The sequence below is a fragment of the Loxodonta africana genome, chromosome 26 (genome assembly GCF_030014295.1).
Source record: "Loxodonta africana isolate mLoxAfr1 chromosome 26, mLoxAfr1.hap2, whole genome shotgun sequence".
Lineage (NCBI taxonomy): Eukaryota > Metazoa > Chordata > Mammalia > Proboscidea > Elephantidae > Loxodonta > Loxodonta africana.
In genome coordinates this window covers 42549519-42567401 of record NC_087367.1, presented here as the reverse complement: position 1 = coordinate 42567401, position 17883 = coordinate 42549519, and the positions used below count along the sequence as shown (strand labels likewise).

The 17883-nt window shown below is 39.7% G+C and overlaps 1 protein-coding gene across 3 annotated transcripts in view; it reads left to right on the top strand.

Annotated features, from left to right (window-relative positions):
• PPP2R3A (protein phosphatase 2 regulatory subunit B''alpha) overlaps window positions 1-17883 on the top strand; it is a 281968-nt gene that overhangs the window by 92634 nt on the left and 171451 nt on the right. The gene's annotated exons all lie outside the window — the stretch shown is intronic.

Sequence of the window (17883 nt, the reverse complement as noted above, 5' to 3'; positions counted from 1 at the left end):
TGGTTTCTGTTTATGTGTTGTTATTTCCTCTTATTTGTTGTTGATTTTGTTTTTGCTGAGTCTTTATGTTTTTGTTGTATTTTATTTTGTTGTGTAGGATTGTTCGCCTCCTTTGTGGTTACCTTAAATGTTTACCACTGTTTTTCTAAGTTTAAACCAAGGTTTTATTTCTTTATATTGCCTTTCCTTCCTCTCCGTATGAAAAATCTATGACTTCATTTTTTAGTTCCTCTTTATCGTTTTAATGTTGTCATCTTTTACATTATGACATCAGTTTTTCCCTGTTCTGAGTTTTTTTTTTTTAACCTGGATTTATTTTTGTGATTTCTCTGGATTAATATCAGATCACTCTGTCCTGTGTTCTAGTCTTGGGTTGATACCTGATGTTACTGATTTTCTAACCAGAGAACTATCTTTAGCTTTTCGTGTAGTTTTGGTTTGGTTTTCACAAATTCACTAAACTTCTGTTTATCTGGAAATGTCCTAATTTCACCTTCATGTTTGAGAGACAGTTTTGCTGGATATTTAATTCTTGGCTGGGAATTTTTTTCTTTAAGTGCTTTATATATGTCAATCCATTGCCTTCTTGCCTGCGTGCTTTCTGCCAAGTAGTCCGAGCTTGTTCTTATTGACTTTCCTTTGTAAGGGACTTTTCGTTTATCCCTAGCTGCTCTTAAAATTCCTCTTTATCTCTGGTTTTGGCAAGTTTGATTACAATATGTCTTTGTGTTACTCTCTTTTGAGATCTACCTTATATGGAGTTCGATGAGTATCTTGGATAGATATCTTCACACCTTTCATGATATCAGGGAAGTTTTCTGTCAACAAGTCTTCAGCAATTCTCTCTGTATTTTCTGTTATCCCTCCGTGTTCTGGCACGCCAATCAGTCATAGGTTCTTTCTCTTGATAGAGTCCTACATGATTCTTAGGGTTTCTTCATTTTTTTAATTATTTTATCTGATTTTCCTTCCACTATATTCGTATCAAGTGTTTTCCGTCTCACTGATTCTGCCTTCCATTTCCTCAGTTCTGCTCCTCTGCCTTTCTGTTGAGTTGTCTGCTTCTGTAATTTTATTGTTAATCTTCTGAATCTCTGATTTTTGTCTCTCTGTGGGTTCTTGCAGCCTATTAAATTTTTAATTATGCTGTTGAATAATCTTTTTAATTCCCTTGGCTGCTTTATCTGTGTGTTGCTTGGCTTGTTCTGCATTTTGCCTATTCTCCTTCCTGATCTCATGAAGGTTATTGTAGATTAATCTTTTATATTTCTGCTGTGGTTATTCCAGAAGTACCTCTTCATCTGGAAGATTCCTTGAGTCTTTGTTTTGAGAGCTTGTTGAAGCAATCATGGTCTGTTTCTTTATGTTATTTGATATTGACTCTTGTCTCCAAGCCATCTGTAAGTTATTGTATTAATTTATTTTATGTTTACTTACTGTATCCTAGCTTCTTGCATTGTTTTGTTTTGATATGCCCAAAGAGCCTACTTGATTGAGCCAGCTTGATTATTTGCGCCTTTGAAGCCCTAACATCCTATCACCAGATGGCTAGAGCTGTAACCAGGTATATGAGCTTAGGAGTCCATTCATTTTTCTTGTATGGATTCAGCTCAGGTGTCCACGTAGTCCGTCACCAAGTCTGTGGTGCAGGCTCTGTCCTGAGGTCTTAGAGAGACGGGGTGATTGATGTAGGCACAGGTATTTGGTTGCAGCAGGGAGTCACACTCTGAGGAAGGCAGAGGGCTGACAGCTGTCCCCCAGGTGTATGTGAGGAAAGCGCATCCCTGTTCCCTAGAGCGCACAGGTGGATGGGTCCTGCAGCTGGACCATGGTCACCCAGTGCTTTTGGTTGTAAGGACTAGAAGGCACCACTTACCCAATGCACCGCTGTTGCGGCTGGCTAGGTGACACTGGTGGAGCCACCAGTCCTCAGGCCCCTGATGAGATAGGTGAGGACCCTGTTTAATAGGCTGAGAGTAGTGTCCGACATCAAAAACCTGCCTCTTCACTGCACAACTAAACGAGTTGAAGTCAGATCTCAGGCACATACACCGTTGCAGTCTGCCAATAAGGGCCTAAGCTCCTGAAATGGGCCCACAGAGGTCCATGCAGGGGTGAAAGGCAATCAGAGTCCATGGATCCTCTATGTCTGGATAGGAGTCACTTCTGCCCTTAGTTTTTAGCTTAGGGGAGTTGGGAAATTATCTTTTCCCCCAGATGTTAATTTATTCCTTCTTTGGGGTCCGGAGAATGGCTCAGGGCACACAGCACTACCTATCTCAGGCTAAGGGAAATTGACAGCCACTGAAGCCAGCTTGGGGGTGGGGGCATGATAAATTAGACGCACGTACTTATCTTTTGCTGAGAATGCTGTTCTTCTTTGATTCCAGTGGCATGAGTAGACTGTGTGGCTCGCTGTTTCTCCCTGAGGAACTCACATCCCGAACGCCGCTAGCCTCACCATGGTTGCACCAGGAGATTGTGCCTGAGGGGCCCTGGTTCCTGCCCAGGCATGTCTGGCAACTCCTTGCCACTTTTGAACCATCTCTCTTCTGCTCATTCCAATTTCCTAACTTTGCCTTTGATGTTCAGGGCCCCTAACTTGTAATATGTATAATTGCTTCACTTGTTTTTTCAGGTGTTTGTTGTAAGGGGGATCACTGGAAGCATCTGATTACTCCGCCATCTCGGCCCCACTGTGATATTTTTTAAAAACTCAGATCATTATAGACTCTAAATTTTTCTTTGATAGTTGGTGTCATTCTTTGGGGTTTGGCATTCTTATGTGTTTCTGTTCTCTGCCGTTCGTTTCCTTTCAAAACGTAAACTTAAAGGCCTAAATTACAATTAGTTCTTTAACTCTTCTCCCACCACCTTTGTTTCTTAATAAGATTACTTGTGACAATTTACTCAAATTTCATTTTTAGAACTTTTCTTTTTTGAAATGTTTTCTTTCCTGTTTTCTAGAACTTTACTATCTAATATGACAGCCATAAACCATCTCTGGGAACTTAAATTTAATTTAATTAGAATGGACAAAACATTTGAATAGGAATTTTTCCAAAGTAGAGACAGGACTGATTCCACATCACCATGTTCCCTAGCACAGGCATGCAGGTGGCCTAGGATCTCTGTGGACAGAGATGACGATGAAAAGGCTTGACCTGGTGAAATCCAAATAAGATCTGTAGTTTAGTTAATACTGTGAATGTCTATTTCCTGGTTTTGGTTATTGTACTGTTTATGTAGGGTGTTATCATTGGGGGAAGCTGGGTAAAATATACTCAGGAATTTTCTGTACTATTTTTTCAACATCAGTGTGGATCTAAAATTATTTCAAAATAAAAAGATTTTTAAAAAAAAATAGAATTAAAATTTAGTTCTTCCATTACACTAACTACATTTGAAGTGCTTAATAGTGGCTATTAGCAACCACATCATATAGTGCAGATATAGACTATTCCATCAGTACAGAAAATTTTATTGGATAGCACTGGTCTAAAAGCACATGTCTCATACTGAATTTCAGAAAAATACAGTTGTTTTCATGTCAAGAATTTATCTGACAGGCACGTTTTGATAGGTGTCTGGATATTTAAATTTCCAGTAGTCCTGTATTTTGCCTCAGGACCAGTTTTATTATCTGTATTAAAAATACTCCTAATACCCCTAATAAAGCTATCCTAATATACTTTCTCAAGAGGATCCTTTGTTTTTCTCTCCCTTTTTTTCTTATCCAAAAGTTCTTTCAAGGTCTTGGATTTCTGAAAAGGTACATAGTTTTTGACATTTCATGCCATTTTTTTCCCTGTCCTCTGGAGGCACATCTTTTGAAAAGATAATACCGTCCATTGTCATGTCCTAAACTCTTGTCCCATAATACTTATTCCTCTTTTGCATCTTTGTTATTTTTACTTAACATTTTTTGGGTACCTCCTTTACTGTGGTACTTCTTTCTGCTTCAGCTTCATTCATTCTGCATGATACCCAGTTTTATAGTTTTATATGAGCTGCCATTTCAAATTTGAAGACAAGGAAGTGGAGGATGAGACAATAGCTCAAGATCCATTCACATAACAACAAAGTTAAGACACCGAAAGACAAAAAGAATGGGGTGTACCCACCTGAAGAAAACCACAAAGAGAAAGAAAGAAGTACTGAAATTAAGATTTATGTCTTCCCTTGTGGAAAGTCTGCATATTATGATAGCAATTTTAAATAAGTCATAAATTTATTACAGTTATAATAAAAATTACCAAAGGATTTTTGTTTGTTGTCATTGGGTACCGTTGAGTCAATTCCAGCTCAGAGCAACCCCATGTGACAGAGCAGAACTGCCCCGTAGGGTTTTCTTGGCTGTAATCTTCACGGAAGCAGATCACCAGGTCTTTCTCCAGCAGAGCCACTGGGTGAGTTCGAACTGCCATTCTTTTGGTTAGCAGCTGAGTGCTTAATGGTTTGTACCACCAGAGCTCCTTAAAACTTGGCAACTCAAAAATTAATCTAGAAGACAATCAGAATATTTGGAGAGCAAAAAGAAAAATCATAATTAGGGATACGGGAAGCAATGCCAGATAATAAAACTTAGTAAGACAATAATAATTACAACAGTGTAGTAGTGGTACAATAGTGGCGTAATCATTGGATCTAAACAGCCAGAAAATATATTTTAAATAGTGTAAGAATTCAACTCAAGAAAAGATTCTTTATGAATTAATCAGTACCTGCATTCACTAAGTCCCTTATACATAAGTGGGCAAAAGACATGAATAGACAACACACCACAGAAGAAATATGACTAATAGGCAAAATAAACAGAGTTTTGGGGAGGGAGCAGCGTGGCACTATAGACAGAAGCACAATGCTGTCCCTCTGCAGCACAGACCCAGAAAAAAATAAGTAAAACAGATACAAATGTCAGTCTTGGAACCCTAAGCATCAAATGAAGGAATAAAGAACTAGATCAAGCACCAAATGGAACAAGAAACTGACAGAGAACAGAGAATGAGGAGAGCCACTGAGTGGAGGTCCACTACCAACTAACGTAGCACAGACTCACTGTCTTGAACTATAGATACCAAGGAGTGCAGATAGAGAGTACAAGAAGGCAATTTCACAGAGCTCCCAACAGGAAACAGAGCATCTGGTAACCAGGTATACACGCTTTCCCACCCCCAACGCTTCTTCCCTGTGTGTGACCTCCACTGATTTCCAATGGGCCACAGTTGCTCGGCCAGAAAGACACGAAGACACCAGCTCATTGCTGCCCCGATTCACCATCTTGGACCTCAGCCACCATGGACCTGGGGACAGGGAGTATGGGAGCTTCGAGGAGCTCCCAGTGGGAGACAGAACACCTGGTAACGAGGGATACAGCCTTTGCATACCCCCAACTTCCTTCTATCTATGCGGCCTCTTTCAGTTTCCAACGGGCCATGGTTGTCCATCGGGTGGCCCCTTCAGCACCATTTTTTTTTTAACTTTTTTTGTTGCTTCTGTCTCCCTCCTTTCCTTCCTTTCCATTCTCCCACCCAAGTGGCTTCTCTATCTCTTTCTTCCTTCCTTTCCTTTCTTGGATTGTTTACTTTGTTCTTTTTTTTTTTTTCCTGTTTCTTCTCTCTCCTTTCTTTCTTCCCCCACCCCACCCCAGATAGTCCTGTGTACTGTCCTGCCACTACTTGAGGGGATGTGCTGCACCACATAACTGGAGAGCCACTGGCGCACAGCCTCCCCAGGTCTGTGCCACTGTCACCAATTCAGTCCCTTAGTGCCATTTAATTCATTTATTTTTGTTTTCTTTTTTTTGTTGTTTTTTCTCTCTCCCTTTCTTGCTTTCCTTTCTCCCACCCGCTTAGCCCCGTGCACCGCCCCCTCCCTTCTTGGCAGTCTGTGCTGTACCACTCAGCTGAAGAGCCTCTGGCACACAGTCTCCCCAGGTGTGCCACCCCTACAGACTGACTCCCTCAGTACCGTATTTATTATTTTTCTTTGTCTTTCGCCTTCTTCCTTTTCCTTCTCCCTCCCATCTGAGCCCTGCACTGCTTCCATCCCTTCTTGATGGGCCCTGCTGTGCCGCTCGGCGATAGAGACATCAGCTTGCTGCCACCCCAATTTCATCCTGCCCCCAATGGCTGGCTCCCCCCCCACCATATTTTTTTTTGTTTTATTTTTGTTTGATTTCTTCTTTCTCTTTATCCTCTTCTCTTTCTCCCACCCACCTAACCCACGTACCACACATACACCTTCTTGACAGGCTGAGCCGCACCTCTTGGATAGACAGCCACCAGTACACAGCCTAGCCGGGTCTGCCCTGCACTAACCAGCCAAATCATACCACACCACAATTTTATTATTTTATTTTTGCTTTTGTTTCTCTCTCTTTTTCTTCTTTTCTCACCCACTTAGCTCTGCACATCATGTCCTTTCCCTTCCCTTCTGCCTACCTGTATAGTTCATTGAGCACCATGCCCCTGAGCAGCACTGATGCAGTTCCCTGGACCTTGCCCTGCAGTGCCTCCTGGCCCCACCCTGTCGGCACCAGTGTGTGTTGCAGTTGACCCATCCCCACTCCTCCTCCCTTGCTGGACCCACCTTGCTGCACCATAGCTGAGTGACCATCCCATCTCACAGGACAAGGCGGTGAGAAGTATCGTGCCCACAGATGAGCCAAGAAAATATGCCCAACCTGCATGCCCAGACATAACTAAAAAAAAAAAAAAAAAGGCAGGACAGAACAAACAAATCTACAGTTGATAAATGAAAATAATTTCCAAAGTCCCAGATTCATCAGACAGTATCAAAACATACAAAAAAAATAAAATGAAAAGTAGGACAAGATGGCTCTGGAAAGTGACCAAAATAAGATACCAGATGAACTTCCTGTAAAACAAAAGGCACTGGAACTACCTGCTAGGGAATTCAAACTTCTCATATTCAGGATTCTCCAAGAGATGATGGAAAATGGAGGCAAAAATAAGGAAAAGATAGACAAAATCATGGAAAATACAGACAAAGCAATGGAAGAGTTCAGGAAAATAATACGGGAACACAATTTCAAATAAACAGCTGGAAATCATGCCAAAGCAGCAGTTAGAAATTCAAAAGATTAACAACAAGATTTCAGAAATTGACAGTGCAATAGAAGGTTTTAGGACCACATTTGAAACAATGAAAGATGAGATCAGCAAAATTGAAGACAAATCCTTGGATACCATTTTGGGGAAAAATCAGAGAAAAAAATGAAGACACTCTGAAAACAATGTGGGATGCACTCAAAAGCAAAAATTTCCATGTAATAGGAGTTCCAGGACCAGGGGAAAAACAGAAAATGCAGAGAGGATCATTGAAGATTTGCTGACAGAAAACTTTCTTAATATGATGAAAGACAAAAAGTCAGCCATCCAAGAAACTCATTGAACCCCACATAGGATGGACCCCCAAAAGAAAATCACCAAGTATATCACTCACTAATGAGAGCAGGTCAAGAAAAACAAAAATTCATGTATAAAGGGGAAACAGTAAGACTAAACTGTGATTACTTGGCAGAAAGTATGCAGGCAAGAAGGCAATGGAATGACACGTATAAAACCTTGAAAGAAAAAAACCCACCAACCAACAGTAATACATCCTGCAAAACTTCCGTGCAAATATGCTTGTGAAATTAGGACATTTAATTAACAGAAATTAAGTGACTATGTAAAAATCTAACCAGACTTACAAAAATTATTAAAAGGAGCACTTTGGTTAGAGAGCCAACAACATCAGACAACCACCTGAATCTAGGACACAGGACAGCATCAGCCAGATACCAAACTAGATAATGAACTCTCAAGGATAAAACACAACTAAAAGACTTACAACAGGGGACCAGAGAGATAAAGAGGTAAATAACAGCAACGTTAGAACAGTTAAAGTGAGAATAAACTGTGTAGGTGTAGAACTTTCAAATGGAGAGGAAGTCATGGTGATATTGAGTAATAAAAGACAGGTTTAAACTTAGGAAGATGGGGGTGAATTTCAAGGTGTAACCACTAAGAAAGTTAACAAATCTATTAGCAAAATAAAGAACAAAAATATGAGTCTCAGTAAACAAAATCTACAAAAATGAAAGAAACAAAAGAAATGCACAAACAGAAGGAATTTGACACAAAAAAGTAAGAGAAACAAAACTTCAGCATCACAAAAAAGCACTATAAAAAATGACAGCAATAAACTCACACTTATCAGTAATTAAACTGAATGTAAATGGCTTAAATGCACCCAGAAAGAGACAAAGAGTGACAGAATGGGGAAAAAAAAGAGGACCCATGAATATGCTGTCTACAAGAGACATACCTTTGAAACAAAGACATAAATATATTAAAAAATCAAAGGATGCAAAAATATATATCAAGTAAACAGCAATCAAAAAAGTACAGGAGTGGCAATACTAATCTCAGATAAAATAGACTTTAAAATAAAATTCACCATAAAAAACGAGAAAGGACATTATATAATGATTAAAGGGATAATCACCATGAGGACATAACCATAATAAATACTTGTGCACCCCATAACAGGGCTCCATATTACATAAAACAAACTAGCAGAACTGAAAAGAGAAATTGACAGTTCCACAAGATAGTAGGCGACTTCAACATACCACTCTTGGTTAGAGACAGAACATCTAGAAAAACTCAACAAAGTTACAGAAGATGTAAAGGCCACAATCAAACAACTTCCCTTCATAGACATATAAAGAACACTCCACACAACAGCAGCAAAATACACATTCTTTTCCAATGCACATGGAATGTTCTCCAAAATAGACCAAATCCTAGGCCACAAAGCAACCCTCTACAAAATCCAAAACATTGAGATAATACAAAACATCTGCTGTGATTACACCACCATTGAAGTAGAAATGAATAACAGGAAGAGCAAGCAAAAAAAAAATCAAATACACAGAAACTGAATAACATCTTTCTTAAAAACCACTGAGCAATAGAAGAAATCAAAAATGGAATAAAAAAAATTCCTAGAGTCAAAAAGAGAATGAAACACATCATACATAAACCTTTGGGACACAGCAAAGGCAGTGATCAGAGGTCAATTTAAAGCAACAGATGCATACATCAAAAAAGTAGAAAGGGACAAAATCAAGACATTACTGATACAACTTGAACTAATAGAAAGAGAACAGCAAAAGAAGCCTACAGCTACTAGAAGAAAGGAAATAATGAAGATAAGAGGAGAAATAAATGAAACAGAATAGAAAAACAACGGAAAGAATCAACAAAACCAAAAGTTGGTTCTTTGAAAGGATCAACAAAATCGACAAACCTTTCACCAAATTGACAAAAGAAAAACAGGAGAGAACGCAAATAATCCAAATAAGAAATGAAATGGGAAACATTACAACAGACGGAATTGAGATAAAAAGGATCATAACAGAGGACCATGAAAAACTATACTCCAACAAAATTAGAAATCTAGAGGAAATGGACAAATTTCTAGAAAAAGACTAGCTACCTAATCTAAGACAAACAAATGTAAAAAATAATTGAACAGACCCATAACAAGAGATTGAAAAGGTAATTTGAAAAAAACTCCCAATAATAACAAAAAAAGCCCTTGCCCAGATGACTTCACTGGAGGATTCTACAAAGTATTGAGAGTATAGCTTGTACCAGTACTACACAAACTATTTCAGAACATAGAAAAGGAAGAGATACTGCTGAATTCATTCTTGGAAACTAGTATAATCCTGATACCAAAAACAGGCAAAGACACTGTGAAAAAAGAAAATTACAGACCAGTATCTCTCATGAATATAGATACAAAAATTCTTAACAAAATTCTAGCCCGTAGAATTCAGCATCATGTGAAAAAAAATAATACACCACACCAAGTGGGATTCATACCAGGCACGTAAGGATAATTCAACATTGGAAAATCAGTCAACATAATCCTCCACGTAAATAAAACAAAAGGATAACATCTTCTCAGTTGGCATAGAAAAGGCATTCAACAAAGTCCAACACCCATTCCTGATAAAAACTCTCAATAAAATAGGTACGGAAGGGAAATTCCTAAACATAGTAAAGGGCATCTGTACAAAAACCAACAGCCAACATCACTCTTAATGGAGAAAGGCTGAAAACATTCCCCTTGAGAACAGGAAGAAGACAAGAATGCCCTTTATCACCACTCCTATTTAACATTTTGCTGGAAGTCCTAGCTAGAGCAATAAGCCAAGAAAAGAAAATAAAGGGCATCCAAATTGGTAAGAAAGAAATAAAACTATCCCTAGTCACAGAGGATATGATACTATGCATATAGAACCCAAAGGACTCCACAAGACAACTACTGGAACTGATAGATTCAGCAGAGTAGCAGGATAGAGGATAAACATACAAAAATCAGCTGGATTCCTATACACCGATAAAGAGAACTATGAAAACGAAGTCAAGAAAGCAACACCATTTATAATGGTCCCTAAAAAAATTAAATACTTAGAAATAAATCTAACCAGGAAACTAAAAGACCTGTACAAAGAAAACTACAAAGCACTACAGGAAGAAACTAAAAGAGTCCTACATAAATGGTAAAATATATCATGCTCATGGATAGGTAGACACAATGTTGTGAAAAGTCAGTTCTACCCAAAGCAATCTATAAATACAATGCAATTCCAATCCAAATACCAACAGCATTCTTTAATGAGATGGAAATACTAATCATTAACTTTATATGGTGCTTCCTTAAAAAGCTAGCAATAGATATACCATACCATCCAGCAATCCCACTCCTAGGAATATAATCTTGAGAATAAGAGCCATCACATGAATAAATATGTGTACACCCATGTTCATTGCAGCATTATTCACAATAGCAAAAACATGGAAACAATCTAAGTGCCCATCACCAGATGTCAATGGGTAAACTATGGTACATACACACTATGGAATACTACGCAACAATAAAGAACAATGATGAATCTGCAAAACATCTCACAACATGGATTTACCTGGCGGGCATTATGCTGAGTGAAGTAAGTCAATCATAGAAGGACAAATACTGTATCCACCACTATTATAAAAACTCATGAAAAGGTTTACAAACAGAAGGAAACAGTCTTTGGTGGTTACTAGCAATGGGAGGGGTGGGGAGGAAAAAACAGTAGACAATAGATAAGTGGCAGCTTTGATTAAGGGTAAGACAGTACACAATACTGTGGAAGTCAGCACAAGCTGATCAAGGCAGGGTCACAGAAGCTGCATAAAACCAAACCTGTTGCCATCCAATCAGTTCCAACTCATGGCAAACCTATAGGACAGAGAAGTGCCCCATAGGTTTCCAAGGAGCACCTGGTGGATTCAAACCGCCCACCTTTTGGTTAGCAGCCACAGCTCTTAACCACTGTGTCACCAGGGTTTCCTGGAAGCTTCATAAGACACATCCAAACTCCCTGAGGGACTGAATTAGTGGGCTGGGGACCATGATCTCAGGGATCATCTAGCTCAATTGGCATAACATAGTTGATAAAGAAAATGTTCTACATCCTACTTTGCTGAGTAGCAGTCTGGACTCTTAAAAGCTTGTGATGGTGTCTGGCTACCACCACTGACTGCTCTGACGGGGATCACAGTAGAGGGTCCCAGACAGAGCTGGAGAAAAATTTAGAGCAAAATTCTAACTCACAAAAGAACACCAGACTTACTGGTCTGACAGAGACTATAGAAATCCCAGGAGTATGGCCCCCAGACACCCTTTTAACTCAGTGCTGAAGTCACTCCTGAGGTTCACCCTTAAACGGATAATTTCTTTAATAAGGATCAGCACAAAGCTGATTCCGATGAGGTGGTGGTCAAAGATGTCCCAAATGTCCAACTTCTCCAAGTTGCTGTAATGCTTCATCATCTCTAACCTCACCTACTCCATTTCCCATCTGTACTGCCCCTCCCGTGGTTGGCTTCCCTAATTCACAGCAGTGTCTCACAGAACTCATGAACTGTATAAGAAAAACTGGCTCACCCTATTGTGGAGGCTGGCCAAGTCCCAAATTCGTGCATCTGGCGTAAGCAGCGTCTCTCTTTCCCTCACTTTTTGCCCAAAGGCACTCAACTTTCGGCTCCGTGGGCTAAGAAACCCACTGTGCCGTCTTCTGCCGGTCTCTGCTACAGGTCTCTCCTTCCTTGGTGGTGACGGGCTGTTCTGTCTGCTCTGGAATTGACTCTCTTGTAGGATAAAACTGACCAATCCACTTGGTGGGCCACAATTATCTTATTTGCACAGCCCTGCCAATCACCTGGGTGGAAGTTAAAAACCAAGGAGAGAAAGTAATTCATGACACCACAACCCTTCAGCCAAAATGAGACTGAAATGATGATGAGAAGGCAGGAGAGGACAGGAAAGCTGGTAACGGGGAACCCAAGGTAGAGAAGGGGAGAGTGTCAACATGTCTTTGGGTTGGTAACCAATGTCACAAAACAATATGTGTATTAATTGTTTAATAAGAAACTAATTTGCTCCGTAATCCTTCATCTGAAGTATAATAAAAAAAAAAAGTTTTCTAGGATTAATGAAAACAAGTACAATTTCTTATCTGTTAAATGAGTAATTTTTTTTGTATTGTTAAAACACTAATGCTAGTGATAGTGCAGTAAAACTAATGCTTCATTGTCATCATTATTCCTTTTCTGTCATTGCTTTTCTGCATCACACTTGATCCTTCTCGTTTATTAATATCTTACATTCTGTCAGCAAATCATATTGGTGCTACTTTGAAAATATATATAGGAGCTAAGCATCTTCACTTTCTTTTTAATGACTTCTTGCTTTCTTCATATGTGATGTCCTTGATGTCGTTCCACAACTTATCTGGTCTTCAGTCGTTAGTGTTCATTGAGTCAAGTCTATTCTTGAGATGGTCTCTAAATTCATGTGGGATATACTCAAGGTCATATTTTGGGTCTCGTGGACATACTCTAATATTCTTCAGCTGCAACTTGTAAACTTCTATGTGAGCAACTGATGGTCTGTTCCGCAGTCGGCCCCTGGCCTTGTTCTGCTTGATGCTATGGAGCTTCTCTGGCATCTCTTTCCACAGATGTAGTCAGTTGGATTCATTCATATTACATCTGGCAAGGTCCACATGTATAGTCACCTTTTACGTTGCTGAAAAAAACGGTATTTGCAACGAATAAGTCATTGGTCTTGCAAAATTGTATCATGCAATGTCCAGTGTCGTTTCTGTCACTGAGGCCATATATTCCAACTACTGATCAATCCTTCTTTGTTTCCAGCTTTCACATTCCAGTCATCAGTAGTGCATCTTGATTGAATGTTTGATCAATTTCAGACTGCAGAAGTTGGTAAAAAATCTTCAATTTCTTTATCTTTGGCCCTAGTGGTTGGTGTATAAATCTGAATAATAGTCCTATTAACTGCCCTTCCTTGTTGGCCTATGAATATCATCCTATCACTGACAGCATTGTTCTTCAGGATGGATCTTGAAATGTTCCCTTTAATGATGAATGCAACACCATCCATCTTCAATTTGTCATTTCCAGCAGTCATTTTGCTTATATCCAGAGTCAATGCCCATGGAAGCAGTGGTCATGAAATTAAACGACTTCTTTCCTTGGGCACATCTGCTAAATGCCTCTTTAAAGTGTTAAAAAAAGTTCTTACTTTGAGGACTGAGGTGCGCCTGACCTGAGCCATGGTATTTTCAATCAGCTTATGTGGGAGAAAGCTGGACAAAGAATAAAGAAGACTGAAAAAGAATTGACACCTTTGAATTATGGCATTGGCGAAGAATATTGAATATACCATGAACTGCCAGAAGAATGAACAAATCTGCCTTGGAAAAAGTGCAGCCAGAATACTCCTTAGAAGCAAGGATAGTGAGACTTTGTCTCACATACTTTGGACATGTTATCAGAAGGGACCAGTTCTTGGAGAAGTACATTGTGCTTGGTAAAGTAGAGGTTCAGCAAAAAAGAGGAAGCCCCTTGACAAGATGGATTGACACAGTGGCTGCAAAATGGGCTCAAACATAACAGCAATTGTGAGGATGGTGCAGGACTCGGCATGGTTCCATACTGTTGTACGTAGGGTCACTGTAGTCAGAACTGACTAAACAGCACCTACGAACTAGTATCTCCACTGCTGCTCTCCTAGCCCAAGCTCCCAATCTTCTGGCCTGGTAGTAGATCCTAACTTACGTTACTGGTTCTCATCTTGCAACTCTGTAGTCGGCTCTGAACACAGCAGCCATAATTATCATTTTAAAATGTAAATTTGACCATGTCGTTCCTTTGCTTAGTGTCCATCAGTTGTTTTACAGCCTGACTCAGAGTAAATTCATCACTGGAGTCTATAGTCCCTGCATGAATTAGACTCCTTCCTTCCCTTTCTAACCTCATGTCCTACACTGTCCCCCTTGCTTTCTCAGCTCCGACCACTTTAGCCTCCTTGTCAGTCTTTTAGTAACTCAAGCATGCTGCCACCTCCTTTGCACTTACGGTTACTCTGCCTGAAATATTTTACCCCCAAACACCTCCTTGGCCTTCTCCCTGTGTTCTTTTAGATCCCTTTTCATCTGTTACTGAGGTCTTCTCTGACTACCATTTATAAAAGAGCACCCTCACAGCTCTTTCCAAACCTTATGTTGCCTCATTTTTCTTCATAGCACTAGCACCATCAGATAATCTGTTTACTTACATGTTGTTCTCTTTCCATAACCAGATTATGAGCTCCATAAGGACAGGGACTTTGTTTTATTCTTTGTTTAGAACAGCACTTGACACATGGTGTTACTGTTAGGTGCCATTGAGTTGGTTCCAACTCATAGTGACCCTGTGTACCACAGAACGAAACGCTTGCTCGGTCCTGTGCCATCCTTACAGTTGTTGTTACGCTTGAGCCCATTGTTGCAGCCACTGTGTCAATCGATCTTGTTGAGGGTCTCCCTCTTTTCCGCTGACCCTGTACTTTACCAAGTGTGATGCCCTTCTTCGGGGACTGATCCCTGCTGCCAACATGTCCAAAGTATGTAAAACACAGTCTCACCGTCCTTGCTTCTAAGGAGCATTCTGGTTGTACTTCTTCCAAGACAGATTTGCTCATTCTTTTGGCAGTCCATGGTACATTCAATATTCTTTGCTAACGCCACAGTTCAAAGGCATCAATTCTTCTTCAGTCTTCTTTATTCATTGTCCAACTTTCACATGTATATGATGTGATTGAAAATACCATGGCTTGGGTCAGGTGCACCTTAGTCTTCAAGGTGACATCTTTGCTTTTCAATATTTTAACAGTTCCTTTGCAGCAGATTTTCCCAATGCAGTGTGTCTTTTGATTTCTTGATTGCTGTTTACATGGGTGTTGATTGTGCATCCAAGTAAAATGAAATCCTTGACAACTTCTGTCTTTTCTCCGTTTATCATGATGTGGCTTATTGGTCCAGTTGTGAGGATTTTTGTTTTCTTTATGTTGAGGTGTAATCCATACTGAAGGCTGTGGTCTTTGATCTTCATCAGTGCTTCAAGTCGTCTTCACTTTAAGCAAGCAGGGTTGTGTTATCTGCATAACACAGGTTGTTAATGAGCCTTCCCACAATCCTGATGCCCCGTTCTACTTCTTATAGGCCAGCTTCTCGGATTATTTGCTCAGCATACAGATTGAATAAGTATGGTGAAAGGATCCAACTCTGACGCACACCTTTCCTGACTGTAAACCACTCAGTATCACCTTGTTCTATCTGAACAGTTGCCTCTCGATCTATGTACAGGTTCCTCATGAGCACAATCAACTGTTCTGGAATTCCCATTCTTCGCAATGTTATCCATAATTTGTTATAATCCACACAGTTGAATGCCTTTGCATAGTTGATAAAACACAGGTCAGCAATCCTTCTGGTATTCTCTGCTTTCAGCCAGGATCCATCTGATATCATCCCTGGTTCCACATCCTCTGCTGAATCCGGCCTGAATTTCTGGCAGTACCCTGTTGACATACTGCTGTAGCTGCTTTTGAATGATCTTGCAGCAAAATTTGACTTGTGTATGGTATTAATAATATTGTTTGATAGTTTCTATGTTCAGTTGGAGCACCTTTCTTGGGAATAGATATAAACATGGATCTCTTCCAGTTGGTTGGCCAGGTAGCTATCTTCCAAATATCTTGGCATAGATGAGTGAGCACTTTCAGCGCTGCATCTGTTTGTTGAAGCACCTCAATTGATATTCCATCAACTCCTGGAGCCTTGTTTTTTACTAGTGCCTTCAGATCATCTTGGACTTCTTCCTTCAGTTCCTGATCATATGCTACCTCTTGAAATGGTTGAACGTCAACTAATTCTTTCTGGTATAATGACTCCCTGTATCCCTTCCATCTTCTTTTGACGCTTCCTGCGTCATTTAATATTTTCTGCATAGAATCCTTCACTGTTGCAGCATGAGGTTTGAATTTTTTCTTCAGTTCTTTCAGCTTGAGAAACACTGAGCATGTTCCTCCCTTTTGGTTTTCTATCTCCAGCTCTTTGCACATGTCACTATAATGGTTTACTTTGTCTTCTTGAGCCACCCTTTGAAATCTTCAGTTCTTTTACTTCGTCATTTCTTCCTTTTGCTTTAGCTGTTTGACATTCGATAGCAAGTTTCAGAGTCTCCTCTGACATCCATCTTGGTCTTTTCTTTCTTTCCTGTCCTTTCAATGATCTTTTGCTTTTTTCATGTATGATATCATTGATGTCGTTCCACAACTCATCTGGTCTTCAGTCATTAGTGTTTAACACGTCAAATCTATTCTTGAGCTGGTCTCTAAATTCAAGTGGGATATGCTCAAGCTTGTATTTTGGCTCTTGTGGACTTGATTTTCTTCAGTTTCAATTTGAACTTGCATATGAGCAGTTGATGGTCTGTTCCACAGTTGGCCTCTGGCCTCATTCTGCCTGATAGTATTGAGCTTTCCCATTGTCTCTTTCCACAGATGTAGTCAATTTGATTCCTGTATATTCTATCTGGCAAGGTCCATGCGTATAGTTGCCATTTATGTTGATGAGAAAAGGTATTTGCAACGAAGAAGTCATTGGTCTTGCAAAATTCTATCATTTGATCTCCAGCATTGTTTCTGTCACCAAGGCCATATTTTCCAACTACTGATCCTTCTTCTTTGTTTCCAACTTTTGCGTTAAAATCACCAGTAATTATCAATGCATCCTGATTGCATGTTTAATCAATTTCAGACTGCAGAAGCTGATAAAAATCTTCAGTTTCTTTGTCTTTGGCCTTAGTGGTTGGTGCATAAATTTGAATAATAATCGTATTAACTGGTCTTCCTTGTAGGCATATGGATATTATTCTATCACTGACAGCATTGTACTTCAGCATAGATCTTGAAATGTTCTTTTTGACAGTGAACGCAATACCATTCCTCTTCAAGTTGTCATTCTCGGCATAGTAGACTATATGATTGTCTGACTCAAAATGGCCAACACCAGACCGTTTGAGCTCCTGTTGCCTAGGATATCGATGTTTATGCGTTTCATTTCATTTTTGACGATTTCCAATTTTCCTAGATTCATACCTTGTACATTCCATGTTCCAATTATTAATGGATGTTTACAGTTGTTTCTTCTCATTTTGAATTATGCCACATCAGCAAATGAAGGTCCTGAAAGCTTGACTCCATCCACATCATCAGGGTTGACTCTACTTTGAGAACGCAGCTCTTTCCCAGTCATATTTCTAGTGTCGTCCAACCTGGGCGTCTCATCTTCCGGCCCTGTATCAGACAGTGTTCTGCTGCCATTCATAAGGTTGTCACTGGCTAATTCTTTTTAGAAGTAGACTGCTGGGTCTTTCTTCCTAGTCTAGAAATTCAGCTGAAACCGAT